The sequence below is a fragment of the Catharus ustulatus genome, chromosome 6 (assembly GCF_009819885.2).
Source record: "Catharus ustulatus isolate bCatUst1 chromosome 6, bCatUst1.pri.v2, whole genome shotgun sequence".
Classification (NCBI taxonomy): Eukaryota; Metazoa; Chordata; class Aves; order Passeriformes; family Turdidae; genus Catharus; species Catharus ustulatus.
The window spans coordinates 43,388,065-43,411,072 of NC_046226.1; positions in this window are offsets into that span (position 1 = coordinate 43,388,065).

The following is a 23,008-nucleotide window of genomic DNA, read 5'->3' on the forward strand; positions in this document are numbered from 1 at the left end:
AGATATCACAAATCTAAAGTAAGTTTCTTTTTTTCAACTTCTAATTTCTCTTTTAAAGAAAAGAACTGTGCTCACGGACTGTAAGATTTACAACTACAGTAGTTTCACGAATACAAGCCGCACGGATTATAAGCCGCACCCCCGGTGCCTCGACAATGTTGCTGTCTTTGTCAATAGATAAGCCGCACCCCGAATATTAGCCGCACTTTCGTTCGTCGCGAGAATCCGTGCGCAGCTTTCACAAATTGGCCAATTAGTAACAGGATCGCGGCATAGCGGGCTTTACTGGCTCGGGGCGGGGCCAGGAAGGCTCGGCCCGCTCATGGTTGCCGACGGGGCCGGGTGGCCCAGCTCAGCTCCACGGCTCGGCGGGGCTGGCCGGTTGGTGCTGCCGCCGCCGCCGGGCTCGCTGGCCCCCCTCTCCCGTCAGCACCGCCCCGCTGCCGCTTTCGCTCGCCCTGCGCCACGCCTCGCGAGCGCCGCGTTTTCACTCGCGGCGGCGCTTTCGCTCGCGGCGGCGGCGCTTTCGCTCGCGGCGGCGGCGCTTCGCTCGCGGCGGCGGCGCTTCCGCTCGCGGCGGCGGCGGTTCCGCTCGCGGCGGCGGCGGTCCGCTCGCGGCGGCGGCGCTTCCGCTCGCAGCGGCGGCGCTTCGCGAGCGCCGCTTTCGCTCGCCCCGCCGGCAGGGCTGCCGCCGCCGCCACCAGGCTCGCCGGCTGCCCCCTCCCGTCTGCACCGCCGCCGCGTTTCCTCGCCCTGGCCGGTACTGCAGGCCCCCGCACCGCCGGGCTCCCCCACGCTGCTGGCCCCGATTCTGCTGGGCTTCCCCCGCTGCCAGGCAGCCCCACCCGCCGGCCTTCCTGCTTCTGCCATGCTCCCCTGCACTGCTAGCCCCAGTTCTCCCGGGCTCCCCCGCCATGCTGGCTCAGGCTCTGCCGCCCCCCCTGCCCCGCTCTGCTGGCTCAGGTTCTGCCGCCCGCCCCCCACACTGCTGGCCCCGCCTCTGCCAGGCTTTCCCACCTCAGCCGGGGCCGGCCGGGTTCCAGCTTGGCTTGGGGCTGCCGCGGGCTCTCACTTCCGTGTTGGCAGCTTTTAGAATTTTGTTAATAGATTAGCCGCCCCGGAATATTAGCCGCACTTCCGGGTTTCCACCAAAATTTTGGTCAAATTGGTGCGGCTTGTATTCGTGAAATTACTGTACTAATTTTTTCTACTACTGTTTTGTATCCTTTCATTATATGTCATTTGCAGATTATGTTCTTGTCCTTTTCCTCATAAAATGAAGCAATACAGGAGATATAGGGATGAAAAATGCTTTATAAATCATGTGTGAGATCATTACTCTAGAGAACCTGCTTACATTAATATCACACTTTAATACTGATGCTGAATATTCTCCTTCTGTTCTTGCCCTCTGCATCCTCTTCAGAATTCCCAGAGATGAGACAGTGGAAAGGGGCAAGCCTCTTTCTTTTATTAGTTTTTGTTTATCAGCAGTTTCTCATCCTTACACAAAGTCATTATTATTTTATTTGGATTTGCACTATAATGAGGAAATGTTTTTGTTCTATGATGTATAAATACAAATACACACATTTTAATAAAACTCCCTTTTTGAGTTAACACCAAAACAAAAAAGTCAAAAGAACCTTAGATTTTCTGAAGAAACTTCTACTTAAAGAAAACAAACACAAACACAATTTAAAAAAATATTTCTAGTTACCCCATTAAACTATCCTCAGATGAGGGTGGTTACACCTAATATTTTTTGAATTTTGTTACCAAAATTATTCATCTTTCACATAAGGAATTATGATGACACAACTTTCTGACTACTCCTATGCACTGTGCTGTTCAGATGGCTGATGGTATTTTAATTCATCAGAGGTGATCTGAGCAGAAGCTTCATAAAAACACAAATACACCAATGATATTCACTGTTGATTTGTTTACAGTGACACTTCTCTCTGAGAAGAGAGGTGAAAAAAGTCTTGAGAATAAATGGTAGTTGGTGACACCTCAAAAAAAAAAAATCTTTTGGTGAATGCAATGAAACATAAGCATTTATAGGCGTTGGCCAAACAGATCATATCATAACTAAATTGCCAGATTTCTAGGCAGAAAAGAACTTTTTTTTCCTGTTTTAATTTAATCATATTAATCATCACTGCAAAACATTACAGGAATTTGTGGCATTTAATAAGGTAACACAGAGAATATAAGTTAATATTCACCCTTATAATTTAAAATGACTTCTAAAGAGAGAATCTGCAGTATGGGAAGACTGTATAAGCACTGTATATGTACTGGCTCTGATTTCATATACATAATGGTATTGTATATGTCCACAAGAGGAGAAGTATTCTCAAACATACTGTAAGCCACTACCTGCAAAATTAAGTACTAAATTTCACCTGTGATACCGTGGCCAATAAAATTCTGAACTCTTATGAGGGAAAGCAGCATATAATTCTACAAATTGTTTTCTTGTTGATAGTTCTGTCTTAAAGAATTCTGTTTTGCCTGCCTCCAAATATTTATTTCTAGGCCAGATATTTATTTCTGGGTTAGCTTTACAGGTGAGCCAGCACAAGAGTTTGTAATTCCATGATATTACACATCTGTGAAATACTGGTGTGCAAAACAAGGAAAGAGCCCTGTTTGGATGAAAAATAAACATTCCTGTCACTACTCAAACACAAGCAGGAGATACACGGAAGGTGGAAGGACAGACAGGCAACTTGGAATGAAGATAGAGATGTTCTCAAAGTAGAAATAAGACAAGAAAAACAAAGACTCATTTAGAATTAAGTCTGGCCAAGCATGTCAAGGATGGCCAGAAGGGCTGCTTCAAATACACCAGTATCAAAAGGAAAACTAAGGATGAATAATAAATGGGGCAGGGATCTGGTGTGAAAGAGAGGATGCAGAGAAGGCAGAGCTGCTGAACACCTTCTTTGCCTTGGTTTCACTGGGAAGACCAGCTCCCAGGAATCTGTGACCCAGGAGACCAGGGGTAAAGGAGCAGGGAAGAGGGGATCAGCACTTTGGGCTACAGTTTGTGTCCAGTCTAGCTATTCACCAGTGACCACCCTGAATACTTTGTGCAAGACATCACTGACACTGAGATTCTCTCTGGAGACAATATTTTATTTGTTTGTCTCCAGTGTCATGCATTTGTCCCACATCCTCTCCTAAAATTTAGTGCAAGTATAATCCTATGCAGGAAGAAGAATAAATTTTGAAATTAGATACTGAGAAAGTATCTTTTTTAAATTATGAGTTTTACAGAGAAACATGCATACATTCTTTTTACATGATTTTCAATGGAGACTCTTCTATTTCCTTACTGTGACAACATCTGTTCCTCAGGTTTCTTTTATTGAGTGGCTTTTCTGGAGTTTTTTTGGTACTCATACACTATATTCTAAATTTCAAAATAAATTAATAGTTTCTGTAGGTCACTTGATCTCTCTGCATTTCCCCCAGCAATAAAACTAGTTGATACTCTTTATCTGCTTCACAAAAATGGATTGTGCAATATATAATTTTAGCCCAGTGAAGCAGAAATCACAAATCTCTTATGCACTTATTTTATTAGTCTTTTTCTAATCCTGTGTTGGCAGAGCACAAATGAAGTTGCAAGGGGGAGGAGTTCTGTACAGATGAAGAAATGGTAAATTTACAGGAGGCATTAATGTGGTCCTTTCCTGGCAGAAGACATGCATGAGAAAAACCATGTGATCTCTCGGTGGCTTGTAGTCATTGAATCATCACTAACATGTATTTAGGAAAATCGAGGAAGTATGTGTCATACATATGTGCATAAGAATGTCAATAAACCATTTGCATGGAAAATTTTTAAGACTAAATATTACTGCTATGTAATTTGTACAACTATAAAACATGTGTAGCTAAATTAGTTTTACAAATATTGAAAATACAGCTTCTGTGCCTTACAAATTTCTTCCTTACCACAGTCTCAAAAAGCTCCCTTTCTTTTAAGTTCTCTGGTGACACAACTGGGGGAGAGAAATGTTTATGAAAAGAAGTTAATAACAATACTATTATAATACTTATAACTTTTCTGCCCCAAATCTTAAATGAAGTATTATTATAAATTATAACAGACTCTACATGTGTCTGTGTTTCAACAGACTAGTTGTCACCATGGTCTGGGTAAACAATACTTAGCTTTCCCAAGTAACAACAAATAGTATCTTAAACAATCCCATATGACATTCCAAAGAACTCAAGTGAAAACCTGGTTCTTGCAGAATTACTTCAAGATCTATTCATTGTAATGATAGAAAAAGGGAATATTTTATTCACATAGATAGGTTTCTTTTCCTTTCACAAAACATCGAAAAAGAAAGTAAAACCAAAACCATAATGCAGTTAGCAGAAATCATAGTTGAATGGAAAACTGGTATGTTGTTTGATACAGAAAACCCTTTGCTTCTCAAATTGGCAGGGAGTATTTATTGCATGACCAAGAAATATCAAGAGTTTGCACAAAAGATTTTCTCTTGGATACACAACCAATCACACATGTAAATTTGCTGGGTATAATTTTTTGGCTAGTGTTTAATTCTACTAATATTTTTATCACCTTTGTTCAAAATCAATGAGCACTATGGATGTATTAAAAAAGTTAGATTGTCTATATGGAAACATTGAATCTCTTCAGATAAATAATGTCAGCATATCACTGTTTTCTGGAGTACTTGGATGACTGAGGCATTTATTACCTGAAAATACACTGCTCATTTAAATCACAACAGCTTGTATTGCAGGTATCCACTGTCTTTCATTTCGGGCCACTTACTATATGAATAGGCAAAGTGGCTTAGTGTATTTTAAAGCAGCTAAAAATCCTCTTTTACATTTTACATGAATAAATATAAACTTTATAAGGCCTAAGGGCGCAAAAAACCTGCCAATCACTGGATAAATGTTTAAAGCTCATCTCATTGTTTTGCAGCTGTTGCCCTTTGCTGAAGGATATTTCCTGTGCTGTAGACTGAATAACAGCATTTCATTTTAAGAATGTAATTAGAAACACATCTGTTGTTCTAGAACCTTTAGATTGAGTAAGTCCTCTGTAAGCCAGACAGGGAGATTTTTAAAAATACATTTTCAGCATGCTTAATCTCTCTGCTTTCTACCACCCTACTACATAAAAAAAAAAAAAAAAAAAAAAAAAAAAAAAAAAAAAGAGTCAATTAGGTATCCAGATTTCGGATCCCACAACATATGTGACCTAGTAACCAGTTTAATTCATTTCACTGAGCTCTGGAAACAAACAAGCAAATTCTTTTTATTCTTTTTCAGATGGCTTGTTATTCTGGATCTTCAAAAAAACAAGAAACCAAGAAACCTTTGGCTAGATGGTAGGAGTTATAGAATCATGTCCTTCATCTTCATGGAATTTCAAATGAAGGGAAGAAGAATAATGAGCATCTTCAATTTTAATTCAGGAAATGTCAAGTTTTGACAGTCTCTTCACAGGCAAGTGCAAGCTTTACCCAAGACTGGAGTTTATTTCAGAGTTAGTCTCATCTAGGGGTAGAACAGTACTCTTGCAGTTAAACCACAATAATTAGTAAATAAAGCAGCTCCCTTACATCTCAGCTGCTATAATTGCCATGCAGCCTATACATAATTTTGTGGACATAACTCTAATCCCCGTTAATGACACAAACTAGCTTCAAAGGCTTAACTGGTAGAACAAGATGATTGATGCATGACTGAAGCGTGGGCACTGTTCTGTACATAGGGTGGGCACTGCAAGACAAATTGCAAGGTAGAAAGAACCTAAGTGATCTGAGTCTTGCTAATCTAACATCTTCAGTTTAATGCACCATTATTAGTACTAGTGCAGCTTTGATTTCTCTTTGTGCTGGCGCCCTTCAAAAATCACAGCATTGGTAACAAAAATGAACAAACAAACCAACAGTGTTATTTTCACTTCTTAGTTAATTATGTTCCTTCCAGTGACTCTTCAGGTACTCTCCAGGTAAACAATGATAAGATTCTAGTTTAAGCTAAGAACTTAAACTTATTTTATCTTATCTTAAGAGATAAGAAACTAGAGATAAGAAACCAGTTTATTTCTCAGCACATTCATGAACTTAGTGGTTTGTCTTTTTAACAATGTGTTATTTAAAACAACCTCACTAGGACTCTGTTATTTGTCCTAAATTAAACCCCTAAAAATCCACCATTACCAAAATTTGTCTAAGAAAGGAAGGGTTCTGGTACATCTGATTAATGATCTCAGTTTAGAAAAGGATATTGATGAAACAAGAAAAACTGTCTTAGAAAATGAATGTGCTTTCTAAGCATAACTGGAAGAAAAAATAGCCTTTGGGCAGTGACAAATCCTTTGTTTTCATTCTGCAAGATGCTAGTTAATCCACAAGTAGTCAAACATTCTCATGTTAACTAACATTACCAGTTCAGTGCTTTAGGTATAAGGGGTTTACTCACAGATATTTTAAGACAGTTTCTTAAACTCTGAAGTGCTCCAAATGTATATGACTTAGGATAGATGATCATAGAATTATTTATTTTTCATTAAATGTTCTGTTAATGAGGGCTCTCTATACTTTCATTATGATATTTGATTGGAATGTAGCTAAAAAAAATCAAAATCAAAAAATCCAAAAAATTTAAACCTAAAAATTGAAAACCAGCCTGTAAAGAGTTTAAAATATTTTTTTAAAAAATATTTTAAAATTTAAAATATTTAAATTTAAATTTAAAAAATCAATCTTAATAGCTGATTAAGAATTTTTGATGTTTTCTTTTTAAAGTCAAACTACTTAATTATTAATACATAAACTTGTTTCTATACTTTTTAACTAGTAATTTAGTTCCTACTAATATTTCCCCAAGTATAGACAGTGAATTTTTGCATTGGTTGCTACTCAAAATTTATAAATAAAACAATGGTATTTTGAAATACTTTGGTGAGGCATTTTTCCTAAGAAAATCCAGAGAAGTCTGCAGTCTGTTCACTATTAATATTACTTCAGAGTAGAAGGGAATTTTTAGCCAATAGATAAAAACTTGTATTAGTTGTGATGTGGCAAATATTACAATACGTAACAAAGGGTTAATGATTTTTTGTTGTAGGTGCTCACATGCTAAGACTTCAGATGCTGCTTACTACTTTTTCCACCATCTTTTCTTGCTTTTCTTCTGACAGCCACACTCTACACTGTTAACATTCTGTTTTCATACTATTTTGTATTTTTAATATCTGTCTTTAAAATAAGTTCAATTTTTTTTTCTTTTTTTATTTTTTTTTCCCCCAGTAAATACAGTCCCATCATCAAATTTGATTCTTGGCCAAGGGATCCCAAAGATGAAAGAAGCTTTTATGCTGCTTTGTGAAATAAATGGTCCTGGTGTAAGTATGAGTGTCGCCATGGTAAGATTTGTTCTCTCAGAGTGCTGAAATGAGGGAATGTGAGTCACCAGAGGACAATGATTCATGACCACAAACTACAGCAACTCATGTACTGTATTACAAAGACATCTGGCTATCCTGCAGATTAGGGTCTAAGAGAAAACCCTGAACATTGCAAAGGTAGTTGGTTGAGAATCTACTCACTCCCTGAAACACTCCCACGAGTAGTGTGACCACCTGCATTACCCTTTAGACTGCATACGGTTTAGGTAAAAAAATATTCACTTTTACTTTCAAATTATATACACAGACTCTAAAATTTACAAAAAAAAATACTTAAAATCTCCATATTACTTATTCACTGAAAAATAAAAAAGAAAAATAAACAGGAGCAGTATTGAAAAACTTCTTAATAACTCAAATGCTATTTCTGCCATTTGCTGACCCTGAAAGGAGCATTCCTAGAGACTCAGTGAAAATATATTTTTTTAATTCCACTAAGTGCAAACTTTACAACATTAAGTGTGCTAGATAAGGCATTAATCCACACCTTTTTTTGCACACATCACCAACAGTTTATCAGTGTTTACTCTTGTTGCATTGTAGAGAAATTAAGGGTCCAGCTCTGCTTTAGAACATGCTCTAAATCAAAAGGAACTTATAGTGACTACTTCCTGTAGACATTATCCTGTGATGTTATAGAACAAATTAAAAAATAAAAAGGATATTTTATGTACTATCTGAACAACAGATTTGAAAGTTAAGAGTCAATCTTCAGCATTTAACAATCCAGCAAAGAAAAAAAAAAAAAAGAAGAATTTATAGCACAGCTGAGGCAGCTGAGGAACATCAGCCACCATGCTATTTGTCTCCTCATCCCTTATTTCATAATGAAATTTTAGCAAAGAGAATGCAAGAACTGATATTAGATGTTGGCAGCAAGAATGCAAACTGATAATATACGATGAGTTTCAACTGTTTGTAGGGGCTCTTGTTTTTTGATTTAACACAGTGCTATAAAGTAGCTCAGAGACACAATCAAAATGCAAGCAAACACCACTAGATCTGGTAGCAGTGTGTAGTTTGGAAGTGATCACTAATCAAAATTCATACTTTCTTTGCACTGATTTCCACCTAGAAATGCGTATTTCTAAAGAGTTTCTAAAAAAAAACCAAAACAAAAACCAACAATGACCTGCTTGCTTCTACTGCTTCTAAAACTAAATTTCCATAGGAGGCTTAAAAGAATGCCTTTCAGAACTTGCTACCCCAGGATGTGTGAATCAATCTGCTCAATTAACTCTAATTGAAGGGAAGTCTCAGGACTTCCTTCTTAGTCCTGTTTCCTGGGCAGTAAAGATTTTAAGGTAATCCAAACTCTTTGCATAAAAGTTTAAAATGAAAGTATAATGAAAAAACCTAGGGCTTTTAACCATTTCACCTACTGAGCATCATTTTCCCTCAGAGATATATTTCTGACACTAAGCTGCCAATGCTCCCCTTTAGCTTCAAAGAACTTTTCTCTCCCTTAGATATAAATAGATCACTGCAGAAACCCAGAGAGATAGAAAACCATCAGCCTGTAAAGATCTACAGCAGAGAAAGCCTGAAACTCACCTTTCTGAAGACCCCCTTTCCTCATTCCACCAGAGGGCCAGGTCTCTCTCTCATGATAAGGCTGATTACTGTTTTGCTCTTCTGTTTCTAGTACGTTTTCAGTCAACTGCAGCCCTACCCAAGTCACAAATCTCCCCTCCACAAATGTCCCTGCAAGCCTCCCCTCTTGTTTAGCAGTGCTTTATTGTGAGCAGGTGTAGGAACCTGCTTGCACTTGGTAATAACTCCATTTAACACATATAAGTGAATCCCTTACTTCCTTATTCTGATATAGCACCAGGCTTCTATATATTTATTCTTGAGGGTAATAGTATTTCTTATTGAGCAATAAAAATATGTACAGTAGGCTTGCTTGCTTGCTGCTCACACTGTCAGTTATCTATCTTGATCACTTGGTGTCTTTGTTTCCATCTTTTTCACAGAGTTGTCAATTTTCTTCCTGTTCAGCAAATTTCTATATTAAACTTACCTAGAGAGAAGTGATTGCAGTTCTTCACTGTCAAAACTGTGTGGGTTACTGGTGTGGATTTTTTTTTACCTTTCATTTTTCATGGCAGGCTTATATATGTGCATATAACCACTAAATATTTTCTCTATCATGAGCTAAAAAAACATCCTGACTTTGGAAAATGGCCTCATAGGAAGCAGAAAGCTACTTATTTCCATCACTGCAGGATAGCAGCTGGTTGGTTTGTTCTTTGGCATAGGAAGCCTGAAAATAAAATTTATTACTGCTAAGACTGTATGCATCTTTCCAGAATATATCTCATTATAACTCTACTCTGATAAGCAGCTTACACCCAAATTTGCCATCATTTGAAATATAAACCTATTTTAATAATGTTGTTCGATGTTGTAAAATCTTAAATTTAGAAATTCACAGTAATTATGATTGCGATAGATGTTTATAACTTGCAAAAATACTGAATTATGTTATTTTTTCTAAATTGTTCTGTATATGAACTGTTAATCAGTTCATGCATAATTTTTCTTGGATTTCAGAAAAGCCAATGCTAGAAGTTTTAGCTCAATATAGGTAACAAAATATTGAATATAATCCTACATTTCCTGTGAGGGCATCTTTTAAATATCTCTGGACAGGTTTAAAGCATTCATTTTTCAATGTAAGTGAAGGAAGATGAAGCAAACAGAGAATATGCATCTGCCTTTCTTATGCAGGCATGAGATCTAGAAAAGATCCACATATCTTGTGGATCTTGTCGCATTTGGATGCCCTGTTGAGAGAGAATTGTATCAACAACTTCTTTGAGTCCAGTGCCTAGTTTTCATACGGGAATATAAAATCACTTGAATTTCAGGTTTTTTATCCAAGCAGTAAAATACAGCCATCTTTCAGAATGACAGAACTGTTCTTACTTATTGTAATTTCAAAGTAGAATTGCTGTTCTCTCTGCTTCTGCAGTGGAAGAATGCAGAGTGCATAACTATTATTTTTCAGCTAAGAAAATATTCTTGTATCACAAGTCTGTGGACTCAACTCAGCCACAAAAAATCACATAAAAAAAAAAGAAGGTATTTAGGGCTTGTTCCTAGAACCAAATCTTTGTCTTACTGAACTTGATGGCAAAATTCCTGCATATTACAAATGAACATGACTTCTCTGGGAGCCCTCAATAGGTGAGCTGTCTGCTCTAACCATAAGGTCACATGTCCTAATTCATTAAAAAAAAATGCATGATTCTCACAACTGTAATAGTTTAGAAGGCAAAAATTCATATTGTCCCTTATATCAAGCATGTTCATGTCATGGTTTAAGGCCAGCTGGAGATAAAACACCACACGTTGTGCGTGCTCAACAACCTCCTAACTCCAGTGGAATGGGGAGGAGAATCAAAGTAAAACTTTTATGCTGCCATAAGAACAGTCTAATAATTGAAAATGAAGTAAAATGTAATAATAATGGTTAGTAATAAAATTAGTTATAATAATAATGGAAAAAACAAGTGAGGCACAATGCAGTTGCTCACCACCCACTGAATAATGCCAGACCCTTCTTCCTGAACCCAGACTGGCCTCACTTCTAGGTGATTTTCCCCCAGATTATGTCCTGAGCACCACATTCTGTGGTTTGGAATTCCCCTTGGGTCAGTTTGCAGCACATTTCCTGGCTATGCTCTCTCCCAGTTTCTGTTGGCAGAGCATGAGACAAGGAGGGAAAATAAAGATAGGAAAAAAAGAAGGGAAAAAATTACTTAAGATAAACATGATTTAGCAAAAAACAAAACATCAGTGTGTTATCAGCATTATTCTCTTTCTAAATCCAAAACACAGCCCTGTGACAACTACTGAGAAGAAATTTATTCTACCACAGAAGAAACCAGGACACTTGTCTTGCAGCATTTTGTTTTCAAAGTCCAGACAGAAACACACCTGTCTTTACCAGGTACCTTTTCTGTAGTGATCATAAACCAAAGCATTCCACAGTAATTTGCTTACTCCAATTGTTCCTGCAAGACGTATTCAGAGTCCAAAGCAGAAAATATCTTATTAATTCCATAGTAAAATCTTCTTTCCTTTTCTTCTAAAACTATGTCAATCACATTCAAATTGCGAGCATAAACTATTTGGAAAAAGAATCCTACTGAATGAATCTATTTAGGAAAACCATCAAATTCTGTGATATTTCACCAGAAATTTCTATCAACATATGGCTTCGAGAAGCCAAATCAAAGGCCACAAAAATCTCTGATTTTGGATAGAAAAATACCTGATAGAGAGAGCTGTCACAAGAACCTTCAAATAGGTAAGAATAAAAATGAAATGACAAAACGAATATATGTTTCTTTTAAATGCACACGAGTAACAGCACTAATTTTCCTGGAAATGAAAAAAAATACTTACAGATCTAAAAATGCTGACAGAAGACTCAAGTACAATTTTAGATGTATAAGTGACACTAAGCAAGTTGTCCCTTTCTTTTGTAGCAGTTTGGCTTCTGGACTGCCTAGGAGAACACTGTCTTTTTTTTGTACTTGGGCTACTACAGCATGTTCTTCCAATGAGACTTCCTCTATTTCAGATATGAAACACTTGTTTCATATCTAAAAACACTTGTTTTTATTTGGACACTTTTAACACCTAAAATAAATGCATGTAGACATGTGCAGTTATGATAGATGCAATTACCATGGAAGAAAAAAATGGTTAAATATGAAAATAAACATCATGTAAGAGTGTGCTTCTCAACATCCACTTTGATCAGCCAATAACTTACATGTTTCACACACTGAGGTTAATCAAGTATCCTGCTCAGGAGGTGGGCAGAAAGGTCAAATGGAGCAAGTGAATGAAGGCACCGATAATGTTGGACAACAAGAAGCATAATAGTCAACCAGTGATAAAGTACTGATAGTCTGTCTTGCTTTAATCTTGGCTAGATTGACCCTTCATCCAGTCATTATCTTCATTTATTGTCAACAGTCAGTTTAGCCTGCGCATGTAAAATTTAAATAAATTTTAGGGTGAGCATCTTTCTTTTCCCTATTTCTAATGAGCTTGATACAGAAAAGACTCATATCCTTGCTGCCACAGTTCTAGGTCAAAGCACATTTACTATAGATCAGCTATGAGAGCTGGAGGCTGTTTGGAGAGAGTATATTAATTTCTCACCAGACACAAAGAATATTATTTTGTTTCCACATCCAGTTGTTCAACACTCAGCAGTGAATGCTATTGAAAAGAATAGAATACAGAATAGAATACAGAAATTTTGCAGATGTGGAGGTGTATTTAGATTTTTAATTTCTTATTCCCTGCAAAGAATGTACTAATATTTGGGCACGTACATTAAATGCTTACATTTTTAATTTTTTTAAAATTTAGTTTGCAAAATATTATGCAAAAAACCATGCAGACAAATTTATAGAGAATATTTTAGATTTGTATATTTTTTCATTTGCTGTAAGAATGGTTTCATACACTTGAATGTTGAGTGCTCAGAGGTTTTATGCTTCTTTTTACCATCTCATGTCAAAAGCTGTTTCTTCAGCTTTACTTTGCTGATTAATGACAAACCAATCTACCAATGACACATGTATTAAGATAGCCAGCACATTGTATTTATGGGAAAAGAAACTTATCAGTCAGTCTTCAACTGAAATACCCTTCATTGTCTAAGGATCTAAATTCTAATGTTTGAGTACTGTGTTAACTCTCATGAAAGATTGCAAGCAACTTGCTGAAACAAGGTAGATGAGCATATCAGAATAATTCATGAGATACATTGTATAGTGTCTGTTTACAGAATTTCATATATAATTGGTCAGATACAATTGGTAGAACAAATTTCCACTTGTCTGTCTATAAACAAAAATGTTCATGACATCCAGATGTTAAGCAATCTTCACAGTTCATAGGACTTTGTCATGAACAGACATTTGATATACAAATGACAGCAAAGTTATTACTATCTTTCAAAACATATTAATATCTGTTTTGATTTGCTAAACAATTATCACTGACAACCGAACACAGACAAGCTAATCTGTTCCCCTTTTCACTAGTTTAAGTCACAGTACAAGGCCTCACCAGAAATTATAGCCATTGTTTCATCTAATACTTATTATCAAATTGCACATTATGACTGAATTTTCAATTCCCTTAACAATGTAGAGCAGACTAGTGAACAGTTACAGTAATTTCATGAATACAAGCTGCACCATTTTGACAAAAATTTTGATGGAAACCCGGAAGTGCACCTACTACTCTGGGGCAGCTAATATATTAACGAAAATGTGATATCTGCCCTTACCTGGTACCGTGCCGGTTCTGTCCCGAGCAAAAATGGTTTGAAATCCATGGTTTCCTGTTGTTCCAACAATGAACCAATCACAGAACAGCTTATTGCCTGCCTGTGGATGGCGGCGTTACTGAGAGGCGGTGGGGTGTTATCAGGGTGAGTTACCTCGGCAGTTTGATAAAAGTGTGTGTGATATTTCTCTGTACTTTTTAAAGTGTTTTCAGTCTTGTGCAGCTGCGCGGCTGGCCATGCTCACACGGAGTGGGGTGGGGAGGGGGAGGCGCTGGGCTCAGGTAGATGAGTGGGGGGAGATGCAGCTCCGCTCGGAGCTCGGCTGCCCGCCCACGCGACTGAGCGCCTGTTTAAAGGCAACGTGGATCCGTTGGGAATGCTCGCAAAATGACCACACTATTGTTCGTGTCTTTTTCGGCTTGTAAATAAAACTTGTAGGGTACGCTGCCGCAGCTATTGTCTGTGTCTTTTTCCACTTGGAAATAATGCTTCCAAGGTCAGCAGTAAGCCAGTAAGCCCCGGTGATCCCGCAATTCTGTTACTAAATGACGACTTTGTCAAAGTTCGCCGCGAATGAAAGTCCGGCTAATATTTGGGTGCGGCTTTTTTATTGACAATGACATGAACTTTGCTGACACACTGGAAATGCGGCTTATACTCCGTGTGGCTTGTGTTCATGAAATTACTGTAATAGAGTGGGGGAAAAAAAAAAGGGAAGAACTTTATTTAGAAGCTGGAGTATGAACTGAAATATTTATATTATAGAGGTTTTGTGTGGGTACCATGAGGCTCATTCCTGGGTCTGCTCTTTGTACCTGGTCAAGAATTCTCAATTTTACTATTTTCTTGTTCTGTATGTTTTGTTCACCCAGTTTACAGGCCTTTGGAGGAATATTCTCAGACTGTGCTTGTATTTTATCTTGCTGATATTATTTTTTTTTCATAATATTAATATTTGGTTTTGGAAAATAAAGTATGAGTGCTCAACCGGACTCTAAAGAGTCTACTTATTTTTCTAAAATGAAAACATTTCAGTCACTTCCTAAAGAGTGACATGGTCACTGACTTTTTAGCACTATCCTGTCTTTTACACTGAACCTTCAAAATGCCAAGGATTTTCTTTGTGAGCTAGACAGTTATCTTCAGATACATAAGCTGGAGTTCAATAACATTTCTATGAGCAGGATCAGATTTTAAATGTAGGTCATCAGTCTTTTTCTGAAAGTTTGCTGCTTGGTGTTTGGGAAATTCTGGTAAAGGATCAGTTTAGAGCTTCATGGATTATAATAATGAACATTTATAAGTCACAAATCATCACATTTTCAAAACTGTATCTTTGCTTTTCCTTCTAGGCACCAGAAACACTAAACCCAGGCCTGCAACATGAACATTGCACAGATGTTACTTCAGTCTAGTAAATACTCTCATACCTTGATTTGGAATCCATATCTCAGTGTGCTACGTAGACATTTATATCTTTCTTCTTTTTATGCAGTCTATGACTTTTCTACTGATTTATTCTTTAGGTGCATTTACTATTTCCCTTCCTTTTATTTTTTCCAATTTATGTCATGGTTTTTTTACCAATTTCTCAACACAGAGTCCTACTACCAATACAAAAAAGAATTTTCCTTCCCCTACTGCCTTCCTTACCTATTTCAATGCTGTTGCCAGCTATAGGACATTCCCTTGATTTCAGAGCCTATTTTCTTCATGTCCCACAGGACTGACCATACCTCATGAGAGCTCTTCATGGATCTAGAGGTTTTAAAAATCTGTTTCTGTCTCCTTCCCTCCCCTACTTGTTGCTATCTCTGAACTGTAGTGTTATTTGAGGTCTTTCACAATAAATACTGCATAGTGATTAGTATCCCAGTCACAACAAGTGTTCATAGGGGAACACTGAAGGAATGTGTTTTAGGGGTTTTTTTAATACGTTAATTAGCTTATTCATAAATCATTTTAATAAGAAAGGGAAAGAGAGGGAGTGGAAAATTAGAGAAGAGCAAAAATCAACTGTTTATGCTTTTCAAATCTCAGGAGAGCAAAACAAGAAAAAATCACTTCCACATTTTTGAATAGTTTCATAGTCTCCAGCAAAGAAGCAATGCGTGCACACATATATACTATCTGCCTTCTCTGTGTAATGAATAGATAACTATGAAGCTACTCACTGATTGCAGCAGCAGGCTTTTTATTTTGGCAGAACTGTAGGGACCCTGGGGCATTCCATCACTGTCAAAACTCTTCAGCACTTTGGTCTCCAAAGGCATCACTGAAATCTCAGCCCTCTCTCTTGCAGAGACAAAGGCTTGGGACAACTAATATGAATAATAGATCAAACTTTAGCAAAAGAAGAATATGTCAAGAGACAAGGCAAAGATGGAAAGTTTTTATAACATCATGTGAAAACTATCAAGACTCTCTGAAAGACATTGGTTTGTTTTATTATGCTGCTTTACCAAAAATAAAATTTCATTGTTCAACTCGAGCTTCATACAGTCTCTGAAGAAAACTCATCCAAGTATATAAATGATCAAGAATCAAGCTGTGTCAGCTCTTTGTATATCAAATACAAGAAATACAAGGAGAATCCTATTTGATTTCATTTTCCTTTAAGAAATTTTTCATCTTAGCATAAAATCCTTTATCAGTGTTCTGATTTTGTATTACAAGTACTATCGTTCTGTGAATAAAATTCACACCTGATTAGATAAAACCAATAAAATGTAGGAAGTTTAAAATGACTACAGGCAACAACCATCCTCTACCCTACCCTACCCTCAAAAGAGAAGTTCTACACTGTGTAATGAAGCTGAAGCAAAACGTTTTATGGTAATTAATTTACAGACATGTGATCCAGTTGTGCAGGTCAAGTACACAGACATGGAAACTGAAGGAAGTGCTTTGCATGCAGAGAGAAAGGTTTATTTCTCAGGACAGTGAATTCTGCTTTCTGAGTGTCCTATGTTTTTAGTCTCAGATAATGGATGTTCATAATACCTCTCTCTTGTCACCTCCCCTACCCTCCCCTCTTTTCATTTCTTGAAGTTCATGGCTAATAATCTGCTCTTTGACATTCAAGACAAAGCAAAAGTTAAGAATTCTTAACCATGAATGACATTGTTATCAAAGAGTGCTGAGATTTGAGGGTCAAAAAGGTGATCTTCCTTGGAGACATAATAAACTGTTACAGATAGCTGGTTATTAAGGTTAGTACTGGTGATACACTTTTTAAAAATAAAATCAATAATAAAGGAAGCAAAGAAGATTATTTGTTGAATTGTGACTTCAGAGAAACTTTTACACATCAATCACAAGGAAACTCTAATTTATAATTTTAATAATCTAAAAGTTTTCAGAACTTGGTTACAAAGTCTCATTAGAGTCCATATAATGAATCTTACGTTACTTCTTTTTCATTTACCGTCACTCAAAAGATTACTGCTGAACAAAGGTATAATCTCACAGTATTTCCAGTCTAATCAGAAGTGGGATAAGTCTGAAACAGAACCTTATTTTTGAGATTAGTCTGAATCTTTCAAACTCAATTGTGTGCTCAAGAAGCTAAAGCTTATTCTCAGAAGGGAGACTGAGTCTCTACCTGATGTATTTTTAAGTAGACGAAATTTCTTTCAAGCTCCTCTCTGAAAAATCAAGTGTGCAAGTGTGTCAGTGAAACTGTGCCAATAGGGCCAGTAACAGACAAATATATCAGGTGATATTGAGACTCTTGTTGTTGCTGCCTTAGGTCCTTCTCTAGCAGCTCAGAAAAAATATTTCACCATTTTTGCAGTGGTGAAACTACTGCATGGGAAATATTTCACTACACAAAATACAAGGAGTGAGAATAATTTAGGTATTTCTTAAAAATTAATACTTTATCATATTTTTGAAAATTATTAAAATAAATTCAAATTTATCCAAAATTATTCCAATAATTTTTGCCAGTTCAGTGACCATCTATGCCCAGAGCAAAAATGTGTTTCTGATTCCTTTCCCCAACCAGATGGTAGCCCTAACAGAGGAAGTAATACAGAACTATACTGCATATACATATATCTGTTGCTCTACGTAAGTCTCACAGGTTATGATTTTACAAGAACCAGAATAAAATTTTCAAAATTGCAGTACCTTTGAACTCTCTGACAGGTGTATATAAAAATGAAGATGTTTGGGCTAAACGACTTACCCTGGATTTCTGAATAACCCCTTTTTTTTTTTTTTTTTTTTTTTTTTAATTAAGAGAAGGACATATTTGTTTAAACAAACCAAAACTCTGACTCTGTTACAAAGGTAGGTTGTGTTAAAAACAGTCATTTGACTGTACATTTTGTTCCATAAGGTGGCCTGTTGACAAAGGAGAAGGTAAGAACAAAATGAGGACAAGTGAGAAAAAGCAGCTCCATCTGACTGCAGGTACTAATGAACTTAGAAAGCATTCAGGTTTATTAATAGGAATTTGAAAACAGTGTCTTAATTTTCTTACATTGAGATGCAATTCCTTTATCCAGTACTGTTCAATGTTTCCTCAGCTGAAAGGGTCATTAAGATAATTTCACAGGGTATATGTAATTATTTCCTATACTTCTTGGCTCCTGACATTCTTGACACTGATTTGAAGGAACCTCTATGCATATTGCAACACGAATGACTTTTTAAGGCTTTAAGAAAATCTACAGTAGCTACAGAGAATGCATTTAACAGACCTGGTAGCTGTTTCTCTGTATCTGATAACTGAGTTCTTAATGTTTGATTAGACATTTGTTGAAGAAAACATGTAATGCAGCAATTCTGCTGTCAACAATATTGTGCACTATACACAATCTAAAGAAAAATATATTTTTAATGAAAATCAATCTAAATATGATCTAAATTTTCACATCAAGTTAAACTTAGTGTTTAACTGTGAATATAAACTAATGTTCTCATGATTTAGATTTGAGTCCTGCCAATTCCAATTCCTGTACATATGATTTTTATTGAGTTATTACATTATAAAGGTCTTATTCCTCAGGGTGTGATGATGAATAGTCCCACCTTTAACACTGAGCCAGGAATCAAGGGTATTAAAGAAAACAGCATCACTATAAGAGTGATGAAATAGTTCAAAGACAGGTACTATTCCTGGCCATTTCACAAGACCTGGATTCCAAACATAGGGCAGGTATTTGAAGGAGTAGGAATTGTCTTGTAATTCATCTTACTTTTTAATATTTGATTTCATATCTCAATTTATGCTAATTAGCTACATCCACAGACCTGCCATGTATTTGAATTCAAGTAGATGTAATGCAAAGGATTATTTTTTATAGTACAGATAATTTTGAATTCAAGGAGATGTAATGCAAAGAAGTCTTTTTTATAGTACAGATAATTTTTGTAGCATTCAAATGCTTCAGGAATTTATACATGCCAGAACCACAAGTGATTTCAGAATGGGATTTAAAATTTCACAGAATGAGCACTCTCTATGGCTCTCCACTGACTAGTAAAGATATGAATCCATTTACAGGTTAAGATTATGACTCTTACTAAGGTTAGTACATCAGAGGAGGGATCATATTAAATACATCGTGTATAAATACATCCTATATAAACACATCAAAAGCATTCTTGATCCAATAATGACTCCAGTTAGACACACATTGTAAGATAACCATTTGACCTAAAAATAATTACAAAATATTTTAATTTTTAAAAATGGATGCACGTTCTCTATGCAATTCTGTTTCTAAGAATACTATTTTCTTCCTGTAGGTCTTTTCATCCACAAATAGGATAAATAACATTCAGCTACGTTGTTATACAGAATAGATAACCACTTACTGCAGTAAAGATCACAGTATAGTCCATTCCAATACCTTCAAAACCAGATTGAAAATTGTTTTTAAACAAAAAAACCTGCTTCTAACTAAGGAACAAACAATGAAAAGCTTAAATTTCTTTTTAAAGTCAGAAACAGTAGCAAATTTCATAAAATTAATATTTTCATAATTAAACACATACTTGTTTCTAATTTCAAATGTTGCTCTCAATTTTTGGTAATAAATATTTTTTCTTTTTCCTAATATAAATTATCTACTGTTATAATTGTTTATGATGCTTTTAGATGCCAGGTCTTGGTTTTGTTCTTTGGTCTTAAAAAAAAACATGTTTATAAAAAATATCTTTGTATTTATTTTAGTGGTGACATTGCCTCAAAAATATATAAGTGAGTGCCCCTTTCACGTAGGTGACAAAAGTACACAGAATTTTATGTCTAAGGCTTGGACTCCAATACACAGATTATTGCTCTTTGAGAAAGGGATTTCCTAGAAGTGCCAGACTTCACCATCTTAACCCCACAGAGTTAAATAATATTGTATGCACATAAAATTAAAAATCAATATTTTTACATCAAAAGCAATTAACATTATGAATCTCAAACTTTGCTCTCAGGGTACAGTCCTCACAGGAAAATGGGTTTTTATAATACTATTCTGATCCTCCACAATTAATTCATCCTGGTAAATTCTAATGAAAGCTGTTATGCTTCATTTATAAGGTGTCTACATTATTATAAAATGTAACTCTTTTTCATTTGAAAAGTTTCCAAATTTATTTTAGCTTCTTGGAAAGAAGTGTTGGACAGTAGGTTTTAGATTGGAGGAGAAAATACAGAGAAAAAGGAGATCCTTGGGTAGAAATACAAAGAGCCTAAAATGAAGAAAGGAAAATGAAACCTGGAAATACAATATGGGTCCTAGAAGAGAGAATACAAAATCAAAGAAAAATCTAGGAAGAAAGCAGGATGACATTCAAGAATGATGATTCTCCTATTTTAACATGAGCCAGCACATCACCAAGGCACTGCTGAATACAACCCTCACAACAGGAAGTATTTCTTAGAGAGCAGAGGAATGCTTTTAAGGCATCAAAAATGGGATCAACATTGTACTACTGCTTCAAAGTTCTACTGGTCCAATCCATCTAGTTACATGCAAAAAAAAAGGGGGGGAAAATGAAGTTTAGCTAAGACTAGTTGGATTTATGAAGAGGTTGCAGCACTACAATCAAGGAAAGATAAGGCTGATGCAGTAAAAATCGGAAAATTGTAATCTGCCACTTGTAAGGACAGCTTGGGCCTAGAAGCTTTAGCATTTTAACAGTCTACATCACAAAAATCCTCATTAGACTTTAATGTTGCTTGCTTAAAATTAGGGTAGGATCATAACTAGGAAATGCCTGCACTGCACAAAGATCCTTGAGCAAGTGCTGACCAAAGCTGGCATGGCCGTGAAGGGGGACAGCCCTTGTGTTGATAGCATGAATCCAAAGCCAGCAATCCATTTATTTTCTTTACAATAAGCATGAGACCTTGGCAGAGCAAGGCACTGTAACCACGGTAGTGCAAGTACAATGCCCCTGTGTTGTACCCTTTGTAGTCCCTGATTTGGGACTGGTGACAGAATTTCCCAACAGCCATATATCGTGGTTGAGAAAGCTGCAGACAGAAATTTGGAAGGAGTGATATTCAGAGTACATATGTACAAGAACCAGTTCTGTTGCTTGTACACAACATTGCACAGTTTGGATTTTTGGGGATGTTTGTGATAGATGACTTCCTGGGAATGTTTGCATGGAAAATGGATTGTTTGTCATTATTTAAAGCAGGGTGATCACTGGTATGTATGCATAGCTTCTTCTTGAACTTTTAGTGGAAAACAGCTGCTCTGAAAACAAATGATAAGTTTTGTGGGCAGTGTCTGAAGATTCTTTTCATTAAAAGCATCAAACGGTGTAATTTTTTTTTTATTCCACTTGTATCATATTTATTAGTCTTTTGAGGAAATACTGTGTTCTGCCACTTGTAAAAAGAACAGATGTACGTATATCTTCTAGCAACACAATACAGTAAATTAAGAATTTAAGAACAAGGGACAAGCTGAAATGTGCCTACTACACAGATTATCACAGGCAAATAGATGTGTTTTTTATTAGATTTCTACAGAACCACTTTGTTCAATGTATTCATTGGACAGAATGTATTTGTCATTCCTGCAACCATGCGCTGGTGGCATAACAACACATCACTGAGCACAGTGGGCCCAATTGTAAATCACTGCTGCATGAATAACTAGTAAAAAGGGTGTCTAGAAAATCTCATCTGCACCAGCTGTGTTTTTTTTTTTTCCTTCTGTGCATATTTCATTATTAAAATTATATAAGTTTATGCAGAATTTTACTAATTTGGCCATATAATTGCTACCAGCTTTTACTAAACGAAAATTGGTTTCAAATACAAAATTGAGTGAATTTGCACAAAAAATTCAAGTGCCGAACAAATTTTTTTAAAAATCCATCTTGTTGTCAGTGAAGCAGATTTGAGAGCTCTGCCATGAACAAACATGAATGTGAACTTGCAAAATTTATCTGTAGTTTGCACTAGAAACTTTCTTCTACCATTTGCTACTGCCAGAATGTAATACAATTCCTTCAGAGCCACCTAATAAGAGCAAGTGTCATTTTATTCTGAAACAGGAGTACCTGTTTAAGAGATATGGAGAAGCACCAGAAAGCAAGATATCAGACAGCTCAAAAACATGCACACTATTTTATGTTATGTTGAACACAGAATTTAGCATATACAGTAATTTCACGATTATAAGCCGCACCATTTTGACTAAAATTTTGGTCCGAACCCAAAATGCGGCTTATAATCAGGTGCGGCTTATATATGGACAAAGAATGAAAAGTTGATGTTTTAGTTTGGAGGACAGGTGTCTGCTGAGAAAGGCAGGAACTTCTCTTAGAAATGGTGAATGTAAACCCCCTCTCTCCAAATTATTATAATTTGGAAATCAAGGGGCTTTCAGGCAAAAATATGGAAATTAGGAATAACAGTTCTTTACTAGGGAAATCAAAATAGAAATACAGTACTACAAAGCAACAAACTCCAAACCCTGACAAAGTCAGAGTAAAACCTGATACCCCGTCAGGCAGGGTGTTGGTAGCAGTCCCATTAAATGGTGGTTGCATCCTCCTGCAGTGACAGATGTGGCTCAGTTGGAGCAGTGCTCCTGCAGAAGGTGCAGTTTCCCTCCGGAGCTCCAGTGGTGTTGTGGAGAAATCCGGTTTTCCTCTGGAGTCCAGTGGAGAAAGGGGCTCCCTTAGTGTCCCAAAGCCTCTGTTTTTATCTTGGTAAAAAATGTTGGGCTCTTCCC